Source organism: Parasteatoda tepidariorum, chromosome 11, assembly GCF_982258835.1.
Source record: "Parasteatoda tepidariorum strain Cologne lab strain chromosome 11, Ptep-v5.0, whole genome shotgun sequence".
NCBI lineage: Eukaryota > Metazoa > Arthropoda > Arachnida > Araneae > Theridiidae > Parasteatoda > Parasteatoda tepidariorum.
This window is the reverse complement of record NC_141765.1, coordinates 6,958,790-6,971,014: the sequence shown is the minus strand read 5'-3', so window position 1 is coordinate 6,971,014 and position 12,225 is coordinate 6,958,790. Positions and strand designations below refer to the sequence as shown.

The 12,225-nt window shown below is 26.5% G+C and overlaps 1 protein-coding gene across 1 annotated transcript in view; it reads right to left on the bottom strand.

The window, feature by feature from the left end:
* The window catches only part of LOC107450611 (gamma-aminobutyric acid receptor subunit beta), a 410,218-nt gene that overhangs the window by 170,259 nt on the left and 227,734 nt on the right, over nt 1–12,225 (bottom strand). The gene's annotated exons all lie outside the window — the stretch shown is intronic.

Genomic DNA, 12,225 nt, shown 5'->3' with positions numbered 1-12,225 from the left:
AACTATAATTTTTAAATCCAGAGTTTCTTGTAAACTGCTACCATATGAGCACCAAAAATTACCAAGTGAATGGCATATTTTGGTTTTATTTAAAAGAATTGCGGTTTTTTGCCGGAAACGTCACTATTATACAGTTTCGTAATTTGATTGGATTTTGTTTCTCCGCTTAGATTACAGTTACACAAATAGTTTTTTAAATTTATTTTTATCAAAATTGTGGGCTAGTAAACGGAAGATGTCTAAAAAGTAAAAGTTCAACACTAAAGATTTTAAATAGTTTTAAGAGTTATAATATGAATGCAAAATATAAATCACGCTTATAAAATTTCGCTTATTGCAGATAGTGTTACATTATAGAATTTGTAAATTTAATTGGCAAACCTTATAATTTATAGTATTGCACTTTCGAAATGATATGTAGAAAAAATTTAGTGTTGAAAGGAAGCAGATTACTATTCTACAAAAAAACATTTTTTTACACTTAAAATTAAAGATTTATATTTAAAACATAAACACTGTTATTAATAAGCAAAATTTTCCTCTGTAACCATACAAGTTAACAGTCTATAAAGTAAAGAAAACTTATTGTAAGTAGTATGAAGTCTCAGAAATGTTTCTGAAACAGTTCCAGTAGTCAATATATCTTATATTTAATTTTTAAAACATTTATAAATTGTTATCTTAAAAAGATATTATTTTCTAACACATGAAAAAAAAAACCAGAAATGTTTCAATAATGATTAAAATGTAGAGCGAATTGAGTCATTTGAAAGGAGAATTTAAAGTACAATTTCTTTCAATGGTTTGACGGTTTAAATAGTCCAATTCAAAAGCATATATTTTGAATAAAATACTAGCAGTATTTTTATCTTTGAATATTAATTCCCTGATATTTGAAGTAAAAATAGAGATGCTTAATTAAAATATTCAATTAGTTAATTTTAAGCCAAAAATAATCGATTTATAGTTACAATAAATCAGTGGGTATCATTCATCCATGAAATAGACTTTTCATAAACCCATGTCTTAATTTTGAACTTTAAATAAATCTCATTATTTTAATAGGACTTGACAGGTTTAAAAAACTCAAATGCTTATTCAAAATTTCATGAAAACTACAGTTTTTTTAATCTAAGCAGCACAAAAACCACTTCATTGTGAGGTATTTTCAGGATAGTTCAAAAAATAGTAATGGTTCATATATTAAAGTTAGTCTATACTGGGAAAAAAGGTTTCTCAAAATTGTGCTAAAATGTATCAAATTAACTCTGAAATAAATACAGTCAAATTTGAAAACCCCATGTATTCGAAACTAAAACAGTACATACTCATTTTGGGCAAAATGCATTGTATGAAAATAAATGAGGAGGGAGAAATGTATGTGAGTTGACTGGACCAAAGGAGCTACGGGATGTTTTGTATAAGGTCTACTGCAACGACACATCATGACTCCATTCGCTTAAAAGTTTTCAAGTTATAGCGAGATAAGAAAAAATTAAATTAAAATTACGGATCTCCTGTCTATCTATTAGGACCATATTTTCCAAATTGTAACTCTTTGTACCACCTAAATTGGAAATTAATCTGAGTATATGCTACTTAAAAATTATTACACGCAGTTTCAATTTAGAATACATGGGGTTTTCAGATTCGGATATAATTGTTTCGAAGCTATTTTGACACATTTTTGTTCAATTTTGATAAACCTTTCTTTACAGTGTAGAACGAGCAAGCAATTTTAAGCATAAAATAATGGCTCAATTTAAAGTAATTTCTAGACATCCGGCATGATTATTCTTTGAATCTAAGCTCACAATTTCGAGCCCAAAATTCACAAATGAAAAAATTAATTGGTTCAGTAGTCTTTATAAATCTTTAGGGTGCGAGTTTCGAAAGTTTGCTTAAAAAAAAGAAACTCTTTCATTTACACTTATTCATTAGATTTTACACATCAGAAAAAAGTTATTTCGAATACAAAATAAATGCAAATTTATTCATTTAACTATATTAAAAAAACATTACATAATAATTTTTGTTTCGATAACAAACGGATTTAATTAATCTTGTACTGTGCAAAGCAGTATAAATTTTAAAATCCAACAACCTATAAATTATAATCGAAAGAGAAATGTCCTTAAAAAATCATTAAACAACAAAATTCAAAAATATATTACTACTGAGTACCATCTGGATTAAATTGAAAATATACTTTTTTCATTTTCAAAAATATTTAGCCAAAACATAATTTATTTTTTAAAGCCTTACTTAATAACACACAAGCACAATACTTTTTCTTTTTTAAACGCATCTTCTTTAGTTCAAATTCAGACTAAAGAACATGATTGCTGAAAGGCTGTAAATAGAGTATTAGAAATTGATTAATATTCCTTTTCTTAAAACTCTTTATTAAGTGCAAATATTCACTCGCATAAATAAATAATATGTTTTGGTGACGGATGTGGAAGGTCATTCTCGGTTACAGGTAATGGAAAAATGTTTATTTTTACACATTTTGTTTTCTCGACCCAAAACTGAGAAAAGGATGTATACTACTGTTTTCCCGTTGCTATAGCAACATTGACGCTAGTAAACAGAAAATCTGATTGGCTTAGCATTAAAGTACTTTTGCAAGCTGTAAAGAATAACCCTTATTCTTTATTACTTTACATTCTTAGAGCTCATTAAGAAGCTAAATATTTCGCTATCTTTTTCTTCGTTTTTAATTTCAGAATTCCCTTTTGTTTGTTTTTGCTTTAATCGAGCTCCTTTCCAAGAAGATTAAAATAACTCTTTTAACACCGTTAAGTAGTCATTAGTAATTAAAATTTCATGCGCCCGCATAGTAAATTAAATCTTTGATTCTAATAAGCTAATGACAAAATGTTGTCAGTAAATTATTTTGAGAATCAACAGTAACAAAAAAGAACTATGCATTTTTCTGGGAGTAATTTGTGTATCATTAATATTATTACTAATTTCCCTCATTTACTCCAGAAAATTAATTTATAATTTTATTCGCTCATAAATTATTACATTTCCACTTTAAAAATTTAAATTGTTTTATTTATTCTTAAAAAAGTTGGTTATTTGAAAAATGATTTTGTAAGTATTATAACAATTATTTATTAAAATTGCTTGTCAGTTGAAGTTGCCTGTTTATTAATAAGAAATAATTACTTTAATTAAATTTTATTTGATACATGATTTTTTCTTTTTTCAGAAAACTTACATTAAATAATTTACTTATTCTAAGTAAACTTATAGTAAGTAATTTATTTATTAAGTAATATTAAGTAATATATTTCATTTACCAGAAAAAAAAAACTAATATAATGTTGACATTTAATATATATATGTGTAATTGTTTGGAGATTCCTGATTTGATAATATAAATATATTAACTAGCAAATATTTCTTCATTTTAATTATCTATATATTTAACCATTATTTTATTATTTTTTAAATAACTTCGGTAATTTAACATATTTATTAATGCCTAAACTTAAGTATCATTATTTCTTACTTTTCTTAATTAAGACATCGTAATGGTGCTTTTGAAAATTCAGAGAAAAAATAGATATTAATGTGTTACTTTTTCATCTTTCATTCCGATTCATCGAATTTTCTGGCACTTAATCAACACAAATCAATAACACTAATCTCCACTTAATCAATGTATTAATTTAGAAGAACTTACTTATTAACTTATTTACTTATAATTAGAGAACTTACTTATTAAATAAAATTAATCTATTACTAGCTGTTGCCCGTGAGGAAGATCAATTTTTCTATTTTAGTTATTTTCAAGAGATTTCAGTGATATTGTCCCCCTGTATTGAATTGCAGTAATAATTTACAATCTGTCCGGCAGCCATTGAATCGCTCAAACGATCGCAACGAGTTAGAGATTTCAGCATATCAGACAATAAAAGTATTAAAATTATTTCTGTCGTAAGATAGGACAGAAAACTCATCTCAACGCCCATTGGATGCTGTACAACTTCCTCACGCACCTCTCGAGCCGGAATTTGAGTATTATGTGAGTATATGTACTATTGCTCAAAAAAGGCAAGCAATAAAATTGGTATGATAGTATGTAGCACCTACCAGCGTTTATGTTTAAAAAACAATAAAAAAATATACTTAACGCATTTCTAACTATTTTACACTACATAAACTATAACTTAAGATGATCTAAGACAATAAATCTAATTATTCAACACATATACTGTTACTTAAGACAACTTAACAAAATGGATAATTATGGATGATAATGTTTTTCGGCTTAGATACAGAAATACTCGCATTTTTAGTGCAACGTAAGATAAATAAATATATAGATAAAAGCATGCAACTCAACGACAATTTTACTTGTTGATCGTAAGCTTGCAATAATACTTTTTGACATAATTTTGATGTAAAGTATTTCTAAACTTTACCCTTAATTGCTTATTTATTATATAACCCTTTTGTCCTAAATACTACCCCAAATTTATACGAATTTTAGATAAATGCTCTCGAGAGTTTTTAAAACTGATTTTTCTATCCAACGTTTTTATTTAATTTGGATACTCTCGTACTTAATATTAAAAAAGCAGACAAATACCTTTCCAAAAAATATGCTAAAACAAATACACGGATCTAAAATACGTTGATTAAAAACTTTCAATTCTATGTAAAAACGTAGGGATGCCTTTCTTTGGAAACATTATATCTGGTTTGATTCAGTTGTTCAAACTTAAGTTACACTTGTTAAAAGCAAAATCTTAAGAAACAAAGAAATTTATTGTAAATAAAAATGCAAAACCTTAAAGAATGAGTTGAAATGGATTTATTTATAAAAGTTTAAAAATTCAAATTTACCATATAAATAAACGAGATTAAGGACTTTTTTTCATATTTGTGTTTCATCTTTTATTAATATTTTTGATATAAATTAAAACGTGCTTTAACGAATAAAATGTTAAAACGTTTTCAACGAATCAAACATAAGCACGACATTGTACGCTATATCACTGAAAATTTCCTAATTTACTTAATTATTTCCTAGTTTCAAATCATTTAGTTTGCTTCCATTTCTTGTATCATATTATTATTGCTAGTAGATGACACAAGTACATTGAGTAAAATATTCAGGTAATATTACCGTACTGTATGGTAGTGGCATTTCTGGTAAAAATAAAAACATAATTTTGGTTAATCTGACTAAAATATACAATACTTAAATCATTCATTTGGTAATCTTTCCGTTTACATGATAATGATTTACAGTAAGTTATTGTTTTCAAAATCAGTGTTCTCTTTACCAAGTATTTCATAAAAAATACAAAAGCGATAAGCACATTTGATCAATTAAATACATTTATGACAAGGTATCGTGATACAATTGTCAAATTTTAGCACATATTCCAATTTAGTCAAATATTATACAGCTATAGTTTTTAGTTAATTTTTCCAAAATCATTACCAAAGCACTTCGACAAAAACACCAAAACTGTTGTACCATATTCTGATAATTTTGACTATATTTTTTTTTCTCAGTGTGCAAGCAAAACCGTGGAAATAACAACTGAAAAATTGCTCTAAATATTTTCTGAGTGGGTGAGAGCAATGAACTATGTCATTTTAAGCATTTTTCTAAATTGAAACATGGCAGCATAATTTGATTACGATTTTAAAAGAATAAATAATTTGAATTTTAAAATATTATTTAAACAATTGTCAAGCTTATGAGTTCTATAAGTATTTGTGTATTTTTTTTCGCTTGTTATCAAACGAAGCTTAGAAATTATAATTAAAAGAGAACTTATACACCCTTAAGCTTAAAAGTGAAAGAGTTATTTTACTTAAAAATATATGGTTTTGTATTATTTTAGAAAATAACATTTTTATAGGAATTTTTAGCACACAATATATGAAAACATTTAAGCAAGTATTTTTTTTTATAAATCTTCTACATTTATTATGCGTAAGTAATAATATGTATAAAATCTCTTAAATTAATTCCACTTTTTACTAATTGAGATAGGTTTAATAAAGCGAAACTTAAGTATGATATTTATTATTAATGGGACAAACATAGTGATATTATTGAAAAAATCATGTAATGTCGAGATGAAAAAAAAAAATTTTTTTTTAGATTTTTACACAAGATGCGAAAATGGGAATATCCTTACAAATTGGGAGACATGATAAAATGATAATAAGATCTCATTCCTCAATCTACTACATTAAACGGAACCGTTAAACCATATAATTGAATTACCCTCTTAATTCACTACTTAATTAGTTCATCAGCTACCTAAAAAAGAAATAAACGTCCCATTTTCTTTATTATGGAAGTTTAATTAAATTAAATCTTCACAATTCTGTGAATAAAATCTACCCGGTACAAAAGGGAGATTAAAATATATAATTAAAAAATGTGTAGATTTTATCTGCAACAAACTTATATATACGGAAAAAAAATTCTTCTAAATTTACCGCAGTATATATTAATAACATTTCTGGTAAAAAAACAATCATAATTTTGTTTAATAACAGTCACAATTTAGTGTTTGCTCATTTTATTTTGTTCCAAAATATGCCATATTTAAACCATTTATTTCATAATTTTCCGTTCATATGGCAACAGTTTACTGGAAATTCTAGTTTTCAAAATTATAGGTCTTATTACCACACGTTTAGCAAAACACACGAAACTGAAAAGTAAATTTTACCGAATAAATCATTCTTATGCCAAGTTCTAAGGTATCATGATAAAATCACCGCATTTTAAAAATTTTATCACACTACTATTATAATATTCTGGCAGTTATTCTGGTAATTTTACTTCATTCTGCATATTCTGGATTACTATATTCAGTAGTAAATTAACAAATATTTGAATTAAAGAAATGAAATTGTTGGTTTTTCATTTATTTGCATTGAGGTTTTTTTTCTCACTTTCTATCACTGTAAATTTGTATTTAAAAAATGGGAGTGCTATTTTCTTAATATTTAAAAAAGGGATATCTGGATCTTATCGAAAGAAAAACTAGATTTAAAATAAGCGAAAAATTATGCATCAAATGTGGAGGAAAAAAAATTCATTTTCTTTCGAAAAAAATTTAACTTTAATGAAAAATTGAATTAATTTTGTTTAAATATATTATCTGTTTGCCTCAGAAATCAATTAGTTTCTGCCTATTTTTGCATACATATTATTTAAGAAAATTAACATGAAATTTTGGTTAATATTTATGACACCATTTTGTGTTTATAAAAGAACAGTGTGCAAAAATAATTTTGGGTTATCACTTTAAATTTATGATTATAATAACAGAAATTGTAAAGATTTTTTTTACTAAATCAGAGGTTTTAGATGAGCTTAAATCAACATATCTACCCACTATAATTATCACACAAAGCCAGTAGAGCACAAAATCCATTATTGACAACACAAAACAATTAACTACGCAAAAATCATTAGCTACACAAATTTGTAGCATATTCAGAAATTGTGATATTTTCGATTTATTCAGACACGATAAACAAAACTCCGAGTTTGTATTCTGAGTCCTAAATTTATGTATTATTTGCTGTTGGTTGTTCAGACTTGTCTTAACTTTTACAGTTAAACAATAAAACAAAGACAATGGAAATAAAGCCATTATATTTAAAATTATAAATTGTCATGTGTAAATGCTCATTTTAAAGTTTCAAGTGTGTTATTTCATGCGTTTTTAATATTTACTCTGAATTAAAATTGCCATTACTTGAGAAACAAGCATTTTTTTAACAAAATGTTTACAAAAAATGAATAAAAAATAAGGAAATTTCGTACTGATAGTAAAAGATTTGAAGTAATGGGTCTCATAGGCACTTTTAGGCTTTTTTTAATATTTCTTAAGTTTGATATCATATTACTTTTTTATTTTTAGCTTTTACTATAAAAATTAAAAAAATGTCTCTCAATGGATAGATGTTTTCTGCACTTTTTTCTTCTTTTAAAAAATCATTTATTACTAAGCAAAGAATTATGAGCTATTAAAAATTTTGTAGCAAGTTTAACCACATTATCGTTTAAATTTTTTCATAATTAATTGGTTATTAAGTTTAAATATTATATTGCATCAAGCACAATTGGGTTTAAACAATGACAAAAAAAAATTCCTGACAAACACTAAGCATTTATTGCTATTAAAAATCATATATTTTTGTACTTCGAAAATCTATAACTTTATTATCTAACATATTTCTGAAAACTATCATAAAACACTTTTAAAGAAACAAATATTTTTGTGAGCAACCTATTTTTAAGCAGTGAATCTTTTATTTCCATCAGGATTATTATGCGACATAAAAATAGCGAATTTATTGCGACACACGGCTCAAAACTCCATTCACGTTGCTTTTCACGATGCTAGAACATCAATAAATAATACTTAAAAAAACTGCTGGCTACTCTAACAACCACTCAAAAACTTTACATCTGTCAAAGATAAAGTGTGAAGAACAAAATAATATCTATGCTACAATACCTTGAGTTTGAAGAAATAAACTTGTGATTTTTAGTTTTCCAGCAATATTATTGTAAGATATTTTAAAATATTTTGTCACTTTGTTGAAAGTTTTTTGCTAAAACTTTCAATTTTTTTTCATTTAAAAGAGTTTGTCATCAAAATCATACAGCCAAATGACCTATTTAATCTCTAAGAATATGTTTTATTTTTAGTTTAAATTTAGAAAATATTGTAATTCCGATACTTTTCTTTCAAAAGTACATATTTAATGAAACACTATGATATGTGATTTCAAAAAGAAAGTAATTAAATTTAATATAAATTAGAAAATAAATACAGATTTTAAAATTTGGATAACAATATTTCTTTTTCCAGTGTAATGTTAGGAAATAATTTATATAAAAAAAAAGCATTTATATAAGAAATATAGCTCAGTGATTTCAAAAATAAAATTTTAACCTAAGAAGACAAGGTTTTGTATATTTCTTTAACAATAAATTTTGTACGCACACTATAAACATTGTAATGTAGAATCTATCTCTTCGAATTAGGAGTTCACTTTGGGTTCCTATACACATTAAAGATCGAATCTAAACACAAATGATAGAAATATCGTAAACCATGATCATCGCATTTCTACTATTTATTCACGCCTTATTTATGCCTCCAAAAACTCTAATTTTGGCCTATCTTGAATACCTTTAGATTGTGAGAATTTGTTGTTCTCTTCTATGCCGCTACAGAAACAATACTTCGTTGTGTTTTAAACTGTAAGCATGCTTATAGGTGCGTAATAAGGATAATTAAACTTTAACAATTTACTGCATACTATTTAAAAATTCATGTATAATAATTACTTTCTTGTGCTGGATTGGTCAAGTAATAGAAGAAAAATTTCTGAAAAAAATCGGTTACAATTTAATTTTTTGAGGAGGTAAAAATTTTTTGTCACCTTGCATATCCGTAACTGCGTGTACATTGATAGAAATTTACTGATTACCAACGTAAATGTAGACAATCAAATCTTCGCAACAATAAACACAAAATCATCAGAAATCAAATATGATGCCTTCTAAATTAAATCTTTGTCAACAAATTTAAAGTTTCGTAGTATCGTTAAGCAGTTATTTCTTAAGAAAATCAAGTCTCTTTACTGTTACTTTCAACTTAACTTTGATTTAAAATATGTCGTACTCTTTCTCAAGATTCTTAGCATAGATTACATAATTTTTAACTCTGTAACGATAATCAAAAACTACCGATCTGAAAATGTTTTCATACACCTCTCCCTGTTTTTAAGAAATGGGTTTCTTAATACTTAGCGACGCCATTACAATACTTTTATCTTTAAGAACGCGAACACATTATATTCGGTCACCTTAATTGCATATACAAATAGCGTTAGTTTGTTTACAATTCAAATTCTCAGTTCCTTTGATGTTTTAAGTCATTTTACTTATTTTTTTTAAATATATTGAAACTTGGGGAATTCTAAGATCGCAATTTGTCTTCTATCTAGAAAACTGATAGATAATATCAGATATGTTCCGAAATTAATTTTGATTTTCTAATGAGGAGTGTTTTTAAAGTTTCAAAAAAATTTCAATCTATCCCAATCGGCTGTGATATGTTTATGCATCGTATTTTTTGTTTGTTTTATACCCATTTTCCTTAAATGTATTTATATTGTGTTTGCTTGTTATACATCTGATAATGAAATGTATTTTCAAGAAATATTGCTGATAGAAGGAAATATCTCAAATGTTACGTGGAAATGGCTGTGAAATGAGTATCTTACAATATTAAGTAACATGAAATTATTTTAAAGAATGCAATGCTTATTTCTATATATGACCATATTATACATTATATAGCAGCAATTTCTTAAAAGTTTGCTAGAAACAGACTTCTATTGCATTTTTTGGGATTATTTATCCTCATAAGTTATCACTTTTTAGTATTATTGAATAACAAAATGTTGCCAACATGGGGGTTTAAGGAATAAACTTTACCTTGATCTAAATAATTTAAGCTTATCTCTCGTCTTTTCATATTGTGACTCATTTTTGTATACCTAAACCTAATACTTCATCCATTAAGCTTGAGAGCGGGTTTCCATTACTTTTATAAAGGTGTTTTTGGAAGTGTGCCATAAAAGATAACCGTGTTTTCTCTTTATTACAAGCTAATATTTTAAGTTTCTTCCAAAGTACAAATATAGTCTAAAATTAATCCTCATAAGTATCTGGATGCCATGCCAAAATCTTCGAGCCATTTAAAAGTTTTTTTTTAGACTTCTAATACATAAAAGATTTTATAATAATATTTGAAAATAAAATAATAAGAAACTAGATAAATGCAGAATAAATTTTTACTACTGATTTCTTAACAAAAATACTTTAAGCATAAAGTTTTAATTTTACAAAAACGTCAACAATAGCTAAGATTAAATAGCTTAAGTATTTCGTGATTTACCTTTAATTTCGGTTATGCAACGCATCTACCGAAAATTACTATTTTCGAATAAAAAATATTGATTTGCATAAAAAAAAATTCATGTTGACGATAATTCATGAAAAATTCATGATATATATATATATATACTACTTCAAGCTAGGCTATTAGGATATAAATACAGGCTAAAAAATATTTAGTAAGAGCAAAAGATAGGGTACGCTATGCTGACTAAAGAAGAAAATAAGCACAAATGAAAGTATATAAATGAACATGTTAGAGTTCCATAAACAAGATCAGTATGTAATGATGGTAGAGAAAGTAAAGTGACAAACACTTGCAAAGTAGTTTTAACCAATGGGGACATGTCTGAATAAGAAAAAAAAATGCTGTAAGAAACTGTTGCGAGGGTATTCGACGGTAACACCAGGGGGAAACTGATTAAACTAAAGTAGAATTTGAATTACTGGGAAATTGTGGGATACTAGAAAGAGGGTTAACTGAATCATTAGAATTCATCAAAATATTGAATGACTACAAAAAATCAAGTTCAGACGATAAAGAGCTGTGGGCAATGATTTTAGCAAGCTCAAACCTGTAATTTGAATTCCAACTATGTAGGAGATAGATTAAAGCTCTTATTTTAGACATATATTTCGTGTTCTTTAAATAGAAGCTTAAGGTTGTGCTTACTTTGTCCAATGCACGCTATTTTGCACGTGTCTGCCTTTTTTCGTTCTCTACCCCCATTTGGTGTATAGTAAAAGACTGTAGTATGAAAGTATAGTAACTATAGTATGAAGTATAGTATACACTGAAACTACAGTAAGCCAATTTTTGGACATTCATTTGTGTTTGATTCAAGTTGTTTTTCTGCTTTAGTCTACTTAGAGAGGGAGCAAAGTTTCCGAAGCTTTTGCGAGAAAGTTTTGAAGATTTACGGTGCGAGGATTTCCTGTCCTATTTTCCTCTCAAGCAATGAACCAAAATTGTTACTAATTATATTTTATTGCTTGGGGCTGCCTTTTTAAGGAAAACAGAAGGACCCGAAGCCACAATACTTTGAAATAAGTTGAAAAATGGCGAAAAAAAGCAGAAAAATACATCTTTTTCGTTGATTTTTTTAACCTAAGGGGAAATATCTCTTAAAATATCTTCTTGCTACAACTCTTCATTTATTTTATAACCGTCGCTAAAGAGCCGACCCAATTATGGATCTTTTTAGTAGCCTTGTAATTTTTTACCCAATTCAGAAGATCCATGATCA